We start from the raw sequence: 18,573 nt of genomic DNA, 5'->3' as shown, positions 1-18,573 counted from the left end.
AGCTTTGCCATGAAACATGGGTGGAGTCACCTTCTCAGGGATAACTTTAAGAAACCCCTTGAGAGAAAAATATTTAAAATGCTGGCCAATTAAACACTAAAAATGCAAGACAAATTTCTATTTGAGGATAATTTTTTCATTCGATCCTAGAAAGAAATTTATTTTCTATTGGTGAAATTTTCCTTTCCACATCAAAATTTTATAATAACTATGGGGAATTAATTTATTTATTTTTGGTATGAAAATAAATGTAGGCAATCTATTTTGTTGGTCAAAGATTTTTGTAATTTAAGAGGCAAATTAATTATTTCATATAACACAAAATATTAATGTAGTTGGCTAATATGTCAATATCCAAAGAGAGATTATTTTAATTTTTGGTAAATTTATAGAGTCACAAGTGGTCTATGGCCCATATGCCAAGTGTACATTATATAGTGTACTTGTAGTATGCCAACCCATTAAGATTTAATTAATAATGTGTCCTTTTTTATTGCTAACTTGGTCATCATAACTTTTAATGTTATCATTTTAATGGTTAAAGTAATTAATTTGGACCCTTGATGTAATATAGATCAATGGCTTCAAATCTATTTTGGGCTTAATTTTAAATGCCATACCATAAAGTTTAAATGTTCCTGAAATTAAGACAGCTGTCCCAAAGACTAAAATAGTTGGCTAAATGGGGGTAGTTGGAGATACATGTATGTAAAATCATAAGTGATGCTCAACTTGAGGGAAAATATTATTTTATTTTAAGGGTGAAATAACATTGTCCAATAAGAAAACATTAGGGAAAGACTGGTGAAATTTTTAAAATAATTGAATTATAAATGCAGATTACATTGATGATTGAATTGAGATTTGGGACGAATTATGTGTAAACTAATGAGCGATTAGCCTAGGATTTGCACCAAAATTATTTAATATCTTAGTGATGTGGTTGACGCCATATGTAGGTTTTATTTGCCAAATTGCAATTTTCCAAAGATACAATATAGCCAATTGGTGAAGATTTGCTACTAAAAAAATCACTACACCTTCTTGAGATCTTTTCTCAAGTCAACTATTATCTAAATCCTATAAGAATTAAGGAGAGAACTCCGACGGTCCTCTTCCACCTTCTACTCCATCTTAGACCTCCTAAGAGCCTCAACTAGCTATTCATTCTCATGTTTCTTCCTCAATTCCTCTTCCTATTTAAGTAGGGCTTCACTGATATTCATCACGCTTCCTTGCCTCTTCTTTAGTGTGTCTACTTTGATCCTCATGCTCTAGGTTATCCATCCTCTAGCCTTGTTGCTATAACAATGCCCCCTATTAGGTTAGTAGTGCCATTATCTGATCTACCCTCTCATTAGGTTCCTCAGCCTGTCCACCACTACAAGACCAACTTTTCCATTTATATCTTGTGGCCATGGTGATAATTCAAACACCTTTAAAACATAGGTGCAATTAGCATAGTTTCCTAAGGGCGTAGGTTTAAACCATGCTCTGATACCATATGTAAGAACCATGTCCTAGTTAAAATTTTCCACATCATAAATTGTGGAAAAAGTGAAAGAGAATGAATCAAAACATAGTGGAATAGTAAAACTATTTAACCATTAACAATTAGTTTATACACATAAAAAAAACATTAAGATGTCGATCATCAATTCCACTTTTATGCATATTCAAAAAAATTCAATGTTACATCAATAATGGTGATGACAAATCACTCATCAAATAACATTATTTATCGAGTAACATTAATTAGATTGCTGATTCAACATACAACAATTACATTGATTAAATATAATTTACATTTTCTCATATAAAATGTACATAGTTCATCTCTTAGATGATAGTTACAATAGAATAAAGTTAACTTTTCCTATTGTGTTCTTCAGCGTAACCTATCTCCAAAGCCATAGGATGTCGTCCATCTACTATTCAAGAAAGGAGTGTGGCCTAGGTGCTTTAACCTCACCAACCAAAAAGTGAATACTCCCCCAAGATTCTTCCTGACATGAAGAACTCCCCAACCCTACCAGGAGAAGCCTAGCTTCCTAAAACAAGATGGATCGGATAGATCCGGTGCAGCCATGAAACACACTACATTGCAACCATATGCCTAGTAGCCTAATCATGGAATGTAGGAGGGAATAAAAAAATAAACTACACATCTACACATATGTAATAAAATCAAATAAGCATAGCCACACACACACATATGCATTATTTGGAAAATCAAATGGCTTCGCCAAGCACTTTATAAGCCAGATTTAATGGTAGAAGAAACAAGAAAAACATGTACCCATTCTACAGAACTCGTAGATAGATGAAACTAAATGTGAATTATCAATTCTATCTTTCCTAATATTGTTACATTACACTTGGCCATAAAGGAAAATACACACCTATATGCTAACCACAACTAGATGTACAACTAATCATATTTACATCTACTTATGTTTATTCCCTCTTTAAGGAAATACCAAACTTAGCAACACTAGAAAGAATACCTTTTTCATCTAAGTCACATAAAGCATGTATCCAATCTTTTCCTATGTTTTACTCAACCAAAGCCTTTGCTGAAATACATAATAAATAGCCTCAATAGCCATTAACAGCTCAATTTGTAGATTTTGAAAGAAAGAAAAGTATTTAAGAATAATTTAATCTTAATATACACTAGAAGCTTTAACAAAAAAATATTCTAAAAGATATAAATTATTGAAATAGAATAACAACCTCCTAAGATTCGATTCTAATAGTTGGTTACTTAGCAATTTCCAAGTCTTAACATTTCTCTACAATCTCATTCCTTCTTTAAACTAGAGTTACATGATGGAAGGAAAATCTTTTGTCTTGCAGATTTTTTTTAGAGATTACAGAAGCCATTGAAAGGTACCAATAATTTTATGAGTTTGATTGCTATCCTATAGGATACAATCTACTAGGATATAATTCAATACTCAAATCACTGTAAAGATTTTTTTCTTTTTTAACACAAAGAAATACATACATGCTTGTCAAAAAAAAATTAATAGATAGGGTAACAAGCAGTCCAAGAATTAGGTATGGCACAAATCTAGAGTGTATAAGCTCCTAACAGCCTGCTATGTTGTGTTCAATTAGGTTTAGTGACACTAAGGTTTACAACCACTCATGTCAAGAACATCCTACCAGTTCTCAAATGCAAGAAACCAATAATAAATAGTTATGAAGAATTAATAAAAATAGCAATTCTTCTCTTCCTGAGCATAAATGCTGCATAAGTTTGATTATCTATGCCATTATATAAAAAAATAATCTAGTTATATCGAAATGACTGCCATTCTTGACAAATAGCAAGGGCTCTTTTGATTATCTATGCAAATATTCGAGAACCTCTAGGTATTTATCTAAGTACAATCATAGTTACAGTCACTTTTCTTGTTTTAATAATATGGTCAAATCCCAATTGTATTTTTGTTTAGTTTCTTAGACAAGAGAAACAAGATCAACCAAGTCAGCAGTTATGATAGATAGGTATTGTGTCAAGTTTTCCTTTTTGAGCTTTATGACAAACCGTGTATTTAGCATTATAGTTGTGAGAATATATAAAGAATACTCAAATTGACAATAATCATGATATGGTTATTACCTCAAATTTCTCCCAAATACAAAAGTTTAAACCACATCAAAACTATAATTATCATACTTTTAACTAATTAAGGAATAAAACTTCTGCAAATACTTGATTTCTTACACAGGTAGCAATGAAGATGTGATGAAGCTTGATTGTTGATTACACTAAGCAATCCCCGACTTCTCTAGCCACCACCGTTGGTTCTTCTATTTCCCCAAAACCCTCTTTGTAAAGCCTCTTTCCTGTAACTGACCTAATGTTCTTTGTTTTTCCTTCCATGGTTTGGATAGATATGTCTTTATTTTTTCTTGTAGTTTCGGAATTGAAAAAAAAGTTTTGAAAAAATGTTTTTGTTATTTGGAAGTTTTAAAAGAGAATCAATGTTTTAATAAACACACACATAGATATATAAAAGAACATTATATTTCTAAAATCTTTTTCAAATCCAATTAAAAATTTTATATATGTATATATTAAAATTAAACAACAAAAATCTTCAATTAGCAATTTTATTTATATTCACATTCTATTTAACATCTTTAAATATATCATCTATAAATCAAATGAAACACCTAATTCATTTTGATATTTCAAAGTTAGCTTTAGAAATGTAGGAGAACAACAACATGAAATTCTACATGATGTGTGTGGGTGGCAGCATGGCATCAGATGCATTGCCTTCTGAGAGGCTAGCCATCTCTACCTCAACCACACTCTCGTCATGATGATCCCTGCATCTACTCTGACACTTGCAACAAAAAATGTGTCAGTATCCATTAAAATTAATATATCATCATTAAGAAGTAAAAAAATTAGCATAATCACATTATTAAATAATGACATTTAAAACACTTCAATGACATCATCATCATAATGTAATATCTTATGTATTTCCATATTAAAATAAGTCATTTTATTTTGGTAATCTAAGATGTTAACTTTCATTTATCTTAAATTAAGACTAATCCATTTTGACCAATTCAACCTTTGCCACATAAGCAAGAAAAGAAAATGATTCTAGGGCAAGACATGACATCAGGTGGATTGGCCAAAAGGGTTACCTCTGTGTTACAAATTCGAGGAGTTAAAGGATGCTACAAATAGCTTTAGTATGAAGTTGGGAAGTAGAGGATTCAACTTAGTATACGAAGTTGTTTTGGCTGATGGCTCAAAGATAGCAATGAACCTTCTTGATAGATAATAATGAGGGAAAAGGTAATTCTGAGTAGAAATTGAGACTTTAGGAAAATTTGGTCATATTAATTTAGTAAGACTGAAGATATTCTATGTGGAAAAGGCTCATCAAATTCTTGTATATGAGAATCTTCCAAATGGGTCTCTGGATAAGTGGATATTTTCCAACTATATGTGTCAACATTTGTTAGACTAGAAGACTAGAAACAAAATAGTTGTGAATATTGCAAGAGGATTAACATACTTACATGAAGATTTTTGAGACAAGATAATTCATTTTGAAATCAAGCCTCATAACATTCTCCTGGATCAAAATTTCAATGCCAAAGTGTCAGATTTTGGCTTGGCAAAGCTGGTTAATAGTGAGCAGAGTGAAGTGATAACCATGATGAGAGGCACACCTAGATATATGGTGCTTGAGTTACTAAATATGCATTTCACAAAGAAGGCAGATGTATTTAGCTTTGGAGTATTTGTGATAGAAATTGTTGCTAGAAAATAAAACAGAGAGATTTCAAAAAACTTATTCTCAATATTGAAAGTTAAGGTGGAGGAAGGTAGGTTAATAGATTTGGTGTTTCTAGGACTTGAAGATGAAAATATGGGGATAGAAGAGTCAATATAACTATTAAAAGTGGGGACATTGTGTGTATGGGAGGATTCTACTAGACAGTCAGTGATGTACATTGTTGTAAAGGCATTGGAGGGATTAATAGACACACTTAATGATGTTCCATGCACATTTCTCTTAGAAACAACCCCATGTGATCACTAATTTATTTTAAAATGTTTGAATAGGTCTTTGTAGTAAATATGTAATTGACTAACCTCTATAGAAACTTAAATAGGCTTATTTAGAAAACATCTTATGTGGGTATAGTCTAGCATATAACAAACACTTTCAGCCTACGGTCATAAAAGGGTTCTCACCTATTATCCTAGTTCTATTTTTTATATGAGCTTTGCATAATTTGACTTTATTTGATGAACAATTAATAGTTTCGGATCACCATATGAGTGCAATAGTAAACAATGTTTTCATAGGCTCTAGTAATGAGCATTATCAAAGTTATTCATCATTAAAACTTAGTTGTGCTAAAGAATTTTATTTTCATCGAAAAAATTAGGACATCAAATTTGGTAGGATTATTAATTGGATTTTCCTTGTCAAGTATAATATTAAATTGTCAAAATAATCTTTCATTTAATTCGAAAAAGTTTATATTGTAAACATCTAAATGATATTGAATTAAAATATCATACGCTACAATTTTAAAAATTATAAATACTAAATTAAATAAACTTTATATAACATTTATCATCATTATGTTCAGTATTTCAATGTTGAAATAAATATGATTTAGAACTTTTAAATATCATAAATATATATTATTCATTATATACCTTGAAATAAATATATTCATCTCCATAATGTCAGATTTGTTGTAAAATATCTACAATCTAGCTTATAGTTGATGTCTAATGGGATGAAAAAGAAGAAAAAGGAGTCTTATCGCACCATTATTCATATATTAAAAATAGTTATATATGCACCTCACAGAATTCTAGAAGATGGAAAATAAATAAAGTGAAGTAGATAGAAAAAAAAAAAAGCTCTTATTGAGACGAGTCCTACCTTTTGTGTTAAATTAGGGGACTATTTGTAGGCATCATAAAAAATATAATTTGAAGATTTATGGTTTTCTTAAGTAAAATTATTCAAAGCAGAATAGTTTTAAGAGTTATGCTTATCTCAATCTAAATATGATTCTTGCTAGGTATTATTGACAGAGAATACCAAATCTGGCTTGGTTTGGAATCTTAAATCATTTGGAGGTTGTAGATTGTAAGCTATAATTTGTTGATGTGGGACATATTTTTTTAAAACTAAATTGAAGCTTATAGTGACATAATGTCTTGCATACAACATCAATGTCGAATAAATATCTATTTATCATATAAAAACATTAGAAAATATGTTCTAAGATTTGTGAATGAAGAACGATAGTAAACTTTAGAAAAAAACTTAAGTCTAAAATGAACTTGTTGATTGGTCAATGTACAACCATGTTAATATTTGAACAAATATAAATTATGAATATAGTTTCTTGTTTGTGATTGTACAATATTTTAAACCCTATAAATAATATTAAAACTTTGGTGATAAAAGAGAGTTGAAGTATATAAACCCTTAGAACACAAATAGAGCATGAACGCACTTGCTGATGTCAATGACAATGCAGTTGCTGATGTAAATGGGAAAAATAAAAATTACCAAGGGAACCCCCTTTATTTATTCATAGTGTGAAAGAGAAATTTCTATTGATATGAAAGAAAAAATAATATGTAGAAAGATTTACTAAAACAAATCTATGTTGAAAGTATTTGAGGGCTTGAAATTATTACAACTCATTTTACTAGTAATCTATAAATTGATTTGAAGGATCAACTTTAATCCTAAACAAAAAGCTTGTGTAACTTTAGGGTAAAAGCACAAATTTTGGTTTCCCTTTATCATATCCAATAAGGTTATGACTGAATGGGTTATGACCAAACATGTAAAGGACAAAATAGTTTTAGCCCTATCCACTAGGTGCCACATGGTGTCGATGTGGCATGGAGGTGGTCGAAAGGTTATGACCAAAACCCTTTGAGCTAAAACCATACACATAAAATATCTTTTTTGCACAGTGACCCTTAGCAAAGTTATTTTCACTGTAGCAGCTTCTTGATTTCAATGAATGGGTTAGGGTGTTCTAGTTGTAAGAGGTAGGCAAATTGTTATTATTATTATTATTTATTTATTTTGAATTCTTTTAATTGAGTATATGTTAGTATTAGTTAGATATATTGGTTTCTATGTGTTTGGTTAGTTAGTTAGTTAGATTTATTAGTTAACTTGGTTTTTTTAGTTATTATCTATTAGATAAATTAAATACATTAGAAAATTATATAGTTACATTTAATCTAATTAACCATAGGTGTAAACTAAATGTAGATAATTATTGTCTTACACTTTAATATGTAGTTAATCATAGACAATGATTCTATGTAGATAAGTATACTCAAATTTAGAATTTGTCAATTATATTCATAAATTAAATTTAGTTAACATTGATTAATGTAAGAGTTAATTGTACTTGAGAAGAAGTTAACTTAGTAATCTTAGAATCCACGTATCTAACTTATAAGATATAGAACTAACATAGTTAACCATCAAGTAGAACTAAACTAGAATAACTTAGTTCAAACTTATTCAAAAGATATATATCATAAAATCTAGAGGACCAACTTAGTTGTTCAATTATATATAACCTGCAGTGAAGTTCCATCTAGACATCAAACCTAGAAAACTTGTTCAAACCTATAATTAACTTAGTTGTTTAAGTTTTGTAAATAACTTGTATCTATACAGTTTGTTTCAAATTGTTTGAACTAGAGTTTTTTATTGTGCATGTGCATGTACTTATTTTGTTCAAATGGATGAGCTATACATTATTGATATTGATATAGATGTACATGTTTTCAAATGATCTATCCTTTTCAGTTGTTCAACTTAGACATGATTAAATAATGCATATACATATTGTTGTACATATTGTTAGAATTGGTTTAGAATAATTGAGAGGGGGGGGGGGGGGGGGGGAGAGGGGTTGGGGGGGGTGGGGGGGGTGAATCAGTTATTCAAGGTCCAAATATCCTATTCAAACTTTTCTTTCAATGTAGTAAATCAATTCAACTATTCATTCATCCAAGCTTTAACTTATCTAATCAGCAAGTTACTGTAAATCAACATGCAAGTATGACACACAACAAATCGACACATGACATAGTGATTTATGTGGAAACCTAATTTGGGAAAAACCACCAGTAACATGCTACTCAATTCTCACCCTTCTAAAGTGATCCTCTGTGAAAGGCCTACCATATCAAAGGCTTACAATACACTTTTAAATGTGACCTTGTTAGAGGATTTAACCACCCTGTTATAAGTGGGCTTAGTCAGAGGACTTTAGAACATTCACTTGGAATGTCACCCTGTTAAAGGATTTACAAATGGCTATTAGGCCAACCTAAGTCCATAGGATTTTTAGATCTAATACAATTGCTAGAGAGTATTAGAAAATCTTCACCTGACTACAACATAGAACTTATCTTGCAGATCTTAGATCACTTCTCAGCTCATACCCTTGCTTGGCCTTCAAACTCTGCAACTCTTAATAGCTTGCCCTTTCTTTCAAGATTTGTCTCCTTGAGTCTCCATACTCAATGTACTAGTGGAATAATCTCTTCATGACCACTCATAGAAGCAGAGCCTCTATGCTCTTCCTTCTCCTAGATGTCTCCTTCTTGACACCCTTTCAATCACTTTGCAGATTTGGCACTTTGGTAGCAATAGTATAGTAGCTCTCTACTTTTTGGTCTATGACTTCTTAAATAGATGTCTTGGAGTTCCTTTTTCAACTCGATTCTTCCATTTTTCAATTTTAATTCGCATGGATTAGGTAGGATTCATTGTATCTAACCCATATTCTTTTTCCTCTAAAAACTTCTTGAATAATCCTTTAGAATTCTCCCAAAAAAATATTTACATAAGATTCTATGACAACAACTCAGCATCCTTATCTTCCAACTCATTCAAAAAATTCAATGCAACCACTATGTCAGCTTGGATTCGACAAATCTTCATTATTTAAAATAATGTAGCAACTTGGCACTATTGAAATACTGGTGCTTGGCACATACTGTGTTACTTGGCATCAACTATGTTTTTCTTGATACTTGGCACTTGAAGATCACTCAACACCAAATGAAATTTTTTTGATGCTCAGTATTTGATCTTTACTTGGCACTTGAAGATCACTCGGCACACACTAGAATTTTTTTTTACTCAGCTTCTACTAAGAATTTACTCGACTTCAACTGACTTGCTCAGTACCTACTGATGATCTTAGTTAAAGCTTTTCCAGTCAACTTAATTACAACTTCGTCCTCCAATATATCTAAGTGTGACCAACCTCTGCATCTTTGAGTATGTCGTCAATACATTACTCAACCATTGTCTTAACTAATCCCTGCACTTCATTACAATATCATAACTCAACCTTTCCTTTAGGTTATCTTGTTACATCTTGTTGATCAAATCCTCTTCATCAATCAACTAAGTGATAGTGCTTGGATCTTATAAGCAAATATCATCTGTACAAATAACAAGTTTGACATCAATGACAAAAGAATGATTGAAAACATTCTTTTACAACAATCTCCCTCTTTGATCTTCAATAACAATGAGCTTTTCAATCAATTTTTCAATAGTCTCCCTCTTTGGCATTGAAGGCAAACCAAACTGATCAACCATTAGACTAAACTATTCCACCAAAATCTTACTAGGTTAGAACTATAAGTCAAATGCAAAAAATTAAGTTGAAACATCATATCTCCTACTACTATTCTAATTGACTTATTTAACTTCTCCTTCTTTGTTGTTGTATCCTTTATCTTTATCTTTCTCCCTCTATATTATTCATCTTTTGTTGTTTTGATCAACCTCTGAAATCTCCCTCTACTTCTCTAATCCTTTATCTTCAATAGTTGATGATTAGTTGTTCACTTCTCCCTCTTTGACAACAATGCCAAAGACATATTAGCATCTTAATTTGCATTGCAAATGTAGCTCTTACAGGCTCATTTAATATCTCCCTCTATCACCTTGCTTGTGACTGATTTGAAGTTTTAGTACTTCTACTACTTTAGGCATTGATCCCAAAGTAAGAATCTTCTACATTAGTGTGTAAAATCTTCAACATTGTCCTTATTTGATGTAGGGCATTCTTGCTTTTTGGTTCAAGTAGCCTTAGCTAGGGGTATTACCCCTAACTTATCTCTAAGCTACTCAAAAGCATCTTTAGGTAGTGATTTTGTGAAGATATCAGCAATCTCTTCCTTTGACCTAACATATTCCATCTTCACTTGTTTGTCTTCCACAAGTTCTCTTACATAGTGATACTTGATTGCAATGTGCTTAGTTTTAGCATGCACTATTGGGTTATTTGATATATTGATAGCACTAGTTTTATCACAATAAAGTGTCACAGGTCCAATTACTTCTTCCTTCATACCTTGCAGCAAGTGCTTGATCCACATAATATTGGTGCAGTTCATAGTAGCTGCCACATATTCAGCTTCAGTAGAAGACTGTGAGGTGTAGCTTTTCTTTTTTGGTTGTCCATGTAATTAACCTCTTTCCTAAGAAAAGTGCTCCTCCACTGGTGTTTTTTCTATCATCAATGTTACCTCCACAATTTGCATCAGTGTAAGCTTTCAGTTCAAAATTCTCATTCCTCTTGTAGTATAAATGAAAGTCATCAGTTCCTTTCAGTTATCTCAATATTCTCTTCACTACCATTAAATGATTTTCTCTTGGATTGGTAAAAAATCTTGCTACTATTCCAATAGCTAATGCAATGTTTGGTCTACTATGTATAACATATTGCAGTTTTCCAATCATTGACCTATACAATGTCTAATTTACTTCAGCAAATTCAACATTCTTGGATAGTTTATGACCTGTTGCCATTGGTGTGCTAACTGGTTTTGAGTCTTCTAGCCCAAATTTTTTGAGTACTTCCTTGATGTATTTGGATTAGGTGACAAATATGCCATGCTTCAACTGATGGAATTGTAATCCAACAAAGAATTTGATTTCTCCAAACATTGACATCTCAAATTCATGCTTCATTTGATCAGCAGAATCTTTGCATAAAACATTTTTTCCTTCAAATATTATGTCATCAACAAAGATTTCTGATATCAAAATGTCTTTTCCTTCCTTAGCTTTGATGTACAAGTTGTTGTTGTCATCTATTCTTTCAAATCCTATCTTCACAAGATATTTGTACAACATTTCATACCATGCTCTAGGTGCTTGCTTCAATCCATAAAGTGCTTTATGTAGCTTGTAGACCATGTCCTTATTGTTCTCATCAACAAATCCCTTTGGTTGTTCTATGTAGACTTCCTCTTCTAGTATACAATTGAAAAAAGCAAACTTCACATCCATCTATGAACTTTGAAACCTTTATATGCAGCATATGCAAGTAATGGAAAATGTTTCTCCATAATCCCATCCTTCTTCTTGTGCATAACCTTTACAAACTAATCTGGTTTTTTTTCTTGTTGTTTCACCATTCTCATCAAGTTTTATCCTAAACACCCATTTGATACCAATCACATTCTTATCAGCTGGTCTAAGAATTAGAAACCAAGTTTTGTTCTTCTCAATCTGATCTATCTCTTCTTTCATGGTTTGATACCAATCATCATCTTATAGTGCATCTTTGACTATTTTGGGTTCAACCTTTCTCAGTAGACATTATTCATTTCTACGTCTATTCCTTGTCATTGGTCTAACATCTTTATCACCAATGATTTGAATTGTAGGGTGATGTCTTCTTAAATACTTAGCTAATCTGGGTTTAGTCCTTCTTTCCACATTTGATCCTTCAGCTTCAGAGTCATTTTATTCTTCTTCATCTGACATTTCATCATTTCTTTCTTGTATACTATTTTCAAAATCAAAATGTGCATTTTCCACATTTTGCAGCTCACCTTTTGAATGTAACTTGACATTAATTGGTTGAGACTTGATAGATACTGAAATTTGTTGCCGATTCTCAACTTGATTTGCAACATTGTTTTCAATTGTCATTCCTTCATAGAAGTATACAAAGGATCTATAATCCTTTGCTTGATTTCACTCATCATCCTAAACTTCTGCATGCTCATCAAAATTTACATTTTCACTCTCCACAACTTCGTTAGTGTTAGTATTCAAACACTTATTAACCTTACTTCTAGTGGAATATCCAAGAAATATGCCTTCATCACTTTTTGTATGAAACATGCCATTTCTAGTGTCTTTTAGAATATAGCATTTATAACCAAACACTTTAAAATGTTTGGCATTTGGTGAATGACCATACCTCAATTCAAAGGGTGTTGCATTTGTACCTTTCTTGACTTGAACTCTATTCAATGTGTAGACTACAGTACTTACAACTTCTCTCCAATATTCTAGTGCAACACTTTTTCCCCATCATCAAAGGTCTAGCATAGTCAGTCACTGACCTATTTCTCCTTTCAACAATACCATTCTGTGGTGGAGTTCTTGGTGCTGATGTTTGCCTTTTGATACCTTTGTCATTGCAAAATGTTTCAAACTCCCTTGATGTGAACTCATCTCCTTTGTCTGACCTTAGGAATTTCAAGTTCTTTCCTATTTCCTTCTCAACTCTAGCCAAATACCACTTGAACATTTGGAATGCATCAGATTTTTACTTTAAAAACATAGTAGTCATCATCCTAGAATAATCCTCTATGAATAGCATTATGTACCTATCCCCTAGGTAGCTTTGCACTTCTATTGGGCCACATAAGTTTCCATGAACTAACTCTAGTACTTCATTGGTAGTGTATGTTTTGCTTTTGAAACTAGACTTATTCATTTTCCCTAGTTGACATTGTTTACACATTGTGTTTTTAGGTTTCTTCAACTTGGGCAATCCTCTAACTTTCTTTTTCTTGCTGATACTAATCAAATTATCAAAGTTAACATGACATAGCCTTTTATGCCATAACCACACATCATCAAGTCTAACAACAAGACAATGTTGCTTCTTCCATATCTAGGTAAAATAGATTACTCCTAGTTTGTTCACCTTTTCCTATCAGATTTCCATCAGTGTCATAAATCTTGGCAGTTTTGTTTCCAAATTCAACTTTGCAACCTACATTGCCTAATTGTGATACACTCAACAAGTTATAGTTCAATCTATCAACATTGTATGCATTATGACATGAAATTTTCTTTATAAGTTTGATAGAGCCTTTTTCCTTTGATTTTACATGGAGCATCATTACCAAATCTAACACTATTTCCATCATATTGAGTAAAAGTAATGAACTTACTTTTATCTCATGTCATGTGATGTGAGCATCCACTTTCTATGATCCACTTTTCATTCTTGTTCACACAGGTAACCAATGCTATTGCTTCATCTTCATCTTTTTCTGATTCATCCTTCATGGCTACATAGATTACTTCATCATCATTTTCATCAGAGTCTTCTTCAACAATGTAGCATCTCTTGCCTTTGTCCTTGTAATCTTTTTTGTCATCTTCTTTTTTGTTCCTAAACTGGTTTCCTTCTTTAGATTTTTTCTTCTGTGGGCATCTTGCAGCTATATGACCTACTTTATTACAATTAAAACATATGATAGGAAGCTTACCTTTAAATTTTCCTTTACCTCTATGGAATATCCTAGCTAGTAGTGCTTCTAACTATTCCACATCTTCCTCATCTATGCTATTATCACTAGATGCATGTTTTCCTTTTCTTCTTCTCTTACTTGATCTGTCCTCCTTAGTATCTTTTATTTTTGTCTTGGCCTTGAAAGCAGATTCAAGGTTCTTAGGTCTATAGTTGTCAAAATTGCATAGCTCAGATGCAGTAACTCTTCCAACTATTCCTTAAAAGGTTAATGTGCTCCATTGTACACACCTTAGCTCTTGGATGGGTAAAACTCTTATAGCATAGATAGGGAGCATGTTTCTTAAGTATTTGCTAATGGATCTTTCTTCTTCTAGTTTTCCACCTAGACTTCTTATTGCACTCACCACTTCTTTTATTCTTTCAGCATACTATGCAACATTTTCACCTTCCCCCATCTTCATGTCATCAAACTTCCCTCTTAGACTTTCTCTCTTTGCTCTCTGGACATTCCGATCACCTCTATAGATATCTAATAAGGTTTTCCACATTTTGAATGTAGTGTTATAGTCTTTGATATCATCATATTAAACATAGCTAAGTGAAGATGCAATCTCCAACATTGCTTGGTTATGCTCCTTCTTTTTGTTTAAGTCATCTGCAGTGAGGGATCCTGCTAGAGTTACATGCTTTGTTCCAATCGAGGTTTGTGCATACTCACCTATAGATCCAAGGTGCAATTTCATCAAACTCTACCATGCAACAAAGTTGTCTTTTTTGAGCTTGGGAACTTCTCTCTTGGACATATTGATCTTCCTGCTTCTAGTACCTTGAAACTAAATCAACAGATGGCTCTAATACCAATTGTTAGAATTGCTTTCAAATAACTAAGTGGGGGGGGGGGGGGGGGGAGTGAATTAGTCATTCAAGGTCCAAATATCCTATTGAAACTTTTCTTTTAGTGTATTAAACCAATTCAACCATTCATTCATCCAAACTTTAACTTATCTAATGAGAAAGTTACTATAAATCAATATGCAAGTATGACATACAAGAAATCAACACATGACATAGTGGTTTATGTGGAAACTCAATTTGAAAAAAACCACCAGTAACATGCTACTCAATTCTCACACTTCTGAAGTGATGCCCTTGAAAGGCTTGCCCTGTCAAAGGCTTACAACACATTGTTAAATGTGACCTTGTTAGAGGATTTAACCACCCTATTAGAAGTGGGCCTGATTAGAGGACTTTAAAAAATTTATTTGGAATGCCACCCTATTAAAGGATTTACAAATGGTTTTTAGGCCAACCTAAGTCCATAGGATTTTTAGGTCTAATACAATTTCTAGAGAGTTTTAGGAAATCTTGACCTGACTACGACATACAACTTATTAGTAGATCTCAGATCACTTCTCAACTCATACCCTTGCCTGGTCTTCAAACTCTGCAACTCTTAATAGCTTGCCCTTTCTTTCAAGCTTTGTCTCATTCAGTATCCATACTCAATGTACCAATGCAATCATTTCTTCATGACCACTCGTAGAAGTAGAGCCTCTATGCTCTTCCTTCTCCTAGATGTCTCCTTCTTGACACCCTTTCAATCACTTCACAAATTTGGCACTTTAGCAGCTCTCTACTTCTTGGTTTATGGCTTCTTAAATAGAAGTCTTGGAGTTCCTTTTCCTACTTGATTCTTCCATTTTTCAATTTTAATTCGCATGGATTAGGTAGGATTCCTTGTATCTAACCCATATTCTATTTCCTCTAGAAACTTCTTGAATAATCCTTTAGAATTCATCCAAAAATGGTTTACATAAGATTCTATGCCAACAACTCATCATCCTTATCTTCCAACTGATTCACAAAATTCAATGCAACCACTATGTTGGCTTGGATTTGGCGAATCTTCATTATTTGAACTAATGCAGCAGCTCGGTACTATTGAAATACTGGTGCTTAGCACATACTGTGTTACTCGGCATCAACTATGTTTTTCCTGATGCTCAGCACCTGAAGATCACTCATCACCAACTTAAAATTTTCTGATGCTTGACACCTGATCTGTACTTGGAACTTGAAGATCACTTGAAACACACTAAAAATGTCTATTACTCGTCTTCTACTAAGAATTTACTCAGCTTCAACTAACTTTCTCGACACCTACTGATGATCATAGTTAAAGCTTTTGCAATCAACCTGATTACAACTTCTCCCTCCAATATATCTAAGTGTGACCAACCTTTGTATCTTTGACTATGTCATCAATACATTACTTAACCATTGTCTTAACTAATCCTTGCACTTCATTACAATATCATAGCTCAACCTTTCCTTTAGGTGCTCTTGTTACATCTTGTTCATCAAATTCTCTTCATCAACCAACTAAGTGATAGTGCTTGGATCTTATAAGCAAATATCATCCCTACAAATAGTAGGTTTGACATCAATGACAAAACAATGATTGAAAACATTCTTTTACAACAATCTCTCTCTTTGATCTTCAACAACAATGAACTTTTCAATCATATTTTTGACACATATATGTATTACATTAAAATTTGATTATGTTTACTTACATTGTATGTGTATGTGTATATATATATACATATATTCAATTTTCTTTTTCCCTATTTTTCCTGGTGCTCCCAGGTTGAAAGTTTTTTATTTTTTGTCGGTTCTTTGTTGGTGTCACTTCATTTTAAGTGGATGTGACTATGGAAATTATGAAGTGGAAGGATAGATGTTTCATTACTTTTAACATTGGAAATTGTGGCATCTCCCTAGATTTTGAATTTTTCCCTCAATTGGGCCTATTTTCTTTCTTTTTCATCTTTATTAGAAGGGGTCTACAAATTTTGAATGGCCCCTTTGGCCAGTCGGTGTTTTTAATATTGAAGATGGGTCGTAAGTGAGCTCTCTTATTGCTTTGGTTAGTGAGCTATTTTAAAGTTGTTAGTGACACTAGCATTTATTTGTTCCATTGGGCCATTCACCCATTTTAAATTTCTTTTAATATAAAAAACATGTTGATAGCCACTTACGATTATCCTCCAAACTTCCCTATGTATAACACAACCAATAGGTATATATCTCTTACGATAGCACATCTCAAATTATTCATAAAGGTACGTGACACAGTAGTGGTCTTCGTAGATATTTAACAATAAAGAGAAAACAAGCTCATTGTAGTAATTTAAACTTTAGTTTTGCAAGTAGAAGGCCAATGTTATCTTTCAAATAAGTGCAATCATTGAAATAATATAGCTAGAGCTTTATTTCTATCTATATTTTTTGTTTCTTATATTAAAAGAAACCAAAATGGGGGCTGACCCAAAGATGTAAAAGAGCTTAGCTAAACATCACTAAACATCATCTAATAGTTATTTCATATATATTAACCTATCCCCTTCCTTAATATCGAAAACCCCCAAAACTAAAGTATTTCTATATCTAAAGATAGTTTAGTTTATAGTTATCATAATACCATTAACACAAATAAGCCTAGCCCAATTAATTCATCTGGACATAAACAAGGTCAAAAAAGTTTTAAAATAAAAGTCCCCATGGGCCATAGAGTAAACTATAATAACAAAACACAACAAAAAAATTGAAAGGTACAAAGAACTAACTCTCCTTCTTATCTTTGGCTAGGATCTTTAACAAGAGCCATAACTAGCAATCTACAAGGAACCTATAGTGAGAATGAGTAGTCTCCCTGTCTTTAGCACCATTGATCTCCACCTTCCTATCTTGAAAAAGATGAAGGATAGTGGCAACTGAGTGCATGAAATGAACATAAAATTTTTCCAACCTATCATTATTTTCCTCCAAATCCTCATTCTTCTTGATTAGGTAGTGATGGTTTCCTCCAATTTGGATAAATCATCCTTCTTTGTGGGAAACCATCAAAGGTTTTCTGAGGAAGGGAACTATCCCCCTTCTGATTATCTCCTCCCATAGGTTTCTTGAGCTAAGTCTCCCTAGTCTTCGTAGTCACAACATTCTAAGTATCAATCTTTAGGTTTCTAATAGGGGAGGTGACAATCCCTTGAACACCAACTTCAGCACCCACCTTACACTCAGGGGTGTTGGCTTCAGTATTGGCTTTCTTGTTGATTAAGGAAAGAAATTTTTTATTTTACTTCAAATACATACATGGATATGAGTCATTTTTCATAATTTTCTATTGAGAATTTTTATTTATTTTCGTTGGTTATCTTTAACTTAACTCCATAGATTGTATATGGAAGAGAATAATTTTATTTCTTTTTCTTCTAAGATTTATTTATTTCCCGTGATTGTTTTTAAGGCACCTTCTAGAATTCTAGAAGTGGAAAGATGGCTATTGACATATTTTCAATTATGAATGTAGTATTTTTGTTTCTTCTTTTGTATCATATATAACATAAATTAGACTGTAAATATTTCGCAATAAGAAAATACCCTAATAATCATATACTATTGATATTAATAAGCTTGCACAATTTGTCT

The 18,573-nt window shown here is 32.3% G+C and overlaps 1 pseudogene; it reads left to right on the top strand.

The window, feature by feature from the left end:
* Positions 1 to 18,573, top strand: part of LOC149547248 (G-type lectin S-receptor-like serine/threonine-protein kinase SD2-5) — a 113,095-nt pseudogene that overhangs the window by 11,906 nt on the left and 82,616 nt on the right.

The sequence above is a fragment of the Cupressus sempervirens genome, chromosome 7, assembly GCF_028749045.1.
Source record: "Cupressus sempervirens isolate cs-2001-9-10 chromosome 7, ASM2874904v1, whole genome shotgun sequence".
In the NCBI taxonomy this organism is placed as follows: domain Eukaryota; kingdom Viridiplantae; phylum Streptophyta; class Pinopsida; order Cupressales; family Cupressaceae; genus Cupressus; species Cupressus sempervirens.
This window is presented reverse-complemented; position numbering and strand designations above follow the sequence as displayed.